The sequence below is a fragment of the Coenobita brevimanus genome, chromosome 27 (assembly GCF_032717465.1).
Source record: "Coenobita brevimanus isolate Jiangsu-jjx chromosome 27, ASM3271746v2, whole genome shotgun sequence".
In the NCBI taxonomy this organism is placed as follows: domain Eukaryota; kingdom Metazoa; phylum Arthropoda; class Malacostraca; order Decapoda; family Coenobitidae; genus Coenobita; species Coenobita brevimanus.
The window spans coordinates 18,098,274-18,099,605 of NC_136980.1; the positions used below are offsets into that span (position 1 = coordinate 18,098,274).

General features: G+C 35.7%; 1 non-coding gene across 1 annotated transcript; it reads left to right on the forward strand.

Moving 5' to 3' along the window:
* Positions 1-1,013: 1,013 nt before the first annotated feature.
* On the forward strand, positions 1,014-1,132 carry LOC145394577 (5S ribosomal RNA). The gene has a single exon (XR_013896436.1). It is a non-coding gene; the product is annotated as a 5S ribosomal RNA (ribosomal RNA).
* The last annotated feature ends 200 nt before the right edge of the window (positions 1,133-1,332 follow it).

Genomic DNA, 1,332 nt, shown 5'->3' on the forward strand with positions numbered 1-1,332 from the left:
TCCATGACTTTGTTACTTTTTAGCTGTTTATTTACGGAGTCTGTGTAACATTAAATAGGTTCTCTGTAGTGTTCATTGCCTAAATTAGTGGTTGCCAAAACTGGCTGGGAACTTTCCATTATTTACCTCAGCGAGAAACATTCTAAACTGATCTCTTTTATCAATGTTCTTTCAGCTAGTATGTGTGATGTTATAGCATAGTTAGTTAAGGCAGCGTGTGGCTATGGTGTTTAAGCCTATATTGCATTTTCCCACGAAACTTTTTTTTTTTTTCTTGTGATTCATTTGATTTTGAGCATTATTTCTGGCGGAAATGACCAGATACGATTTTTTTTTTTTTTTTTTTTTTTTTTTACTGTGAGTAGAGGCCTAGGGGTTTTTCAGTGTTTTATTCTATATTTGATTAAATTTCCCTTTAGGTCACATTTAAAAATTTTTAGTGGAATCTATTTCTTCTTTTTTCTTATGATTTTGATAATGAAATTTACTGCAAAATAGCCTAACCTAGCCTAACTTCACCTAAACCTATCCAAACCTAACCCAAACAAAACAGAACCTAACCTAAACCAAACCTAGCTTAGACCTAACCTAACTTAAATATAAATCGTGAGTTCTCAAGGCAGTAATGTTGCAGCTTGTCTCGGATTTCAGGAAAACAAAGAAAATCTGTAGTTAGATTACTAATGGTTTGAACCATATAGTGTTGTTACTCAGAATATTTCTCATGGAGACAACTAACAGTTGCAAAGACTAAAATCAACAAATTCAAAATTTTACCTAAAGGGAAATAATACTCTTTATTTTTAGGTGATATGGGGGGGGGGGCTCTATAGCTTTTTCCATTGGAAATATTTCTGATTTCACTTAGATGAGGTTAATTTCCATGAAGATGGGTGTGGGAGGGGCACAGCTCCCCCACAAACTAGGGTGTGTATGGGTGGGCGAAGCTCCCCCACTGCACTCCTCATGGTTTTTGATGTGTTGAAGAAAAAAAAATATATATATATATATTAGCCAACGGCCATACCACGTTGAGTACACCGCTTCCCGTCGGATCAGCGAAGTTAAGCAACGTTGGGTCTGGTTAGTACTTGGATGGGTGACCGCCTGGGAACACCAGATGCTGTTGGCATCCCTACGTGTCAAGTGGGGTTGGTGGAGGATTAGTGCCCCTCCCTGTAAAACAATTAACTCTAAGCCATTGGCCACCCCATCTAGGATACATAGCGTCTGGCAATGGATATATACAGTATATATATATATATATATATATATATATATATATACATATACAGTATATATATATATATATATATATATATATATATATAT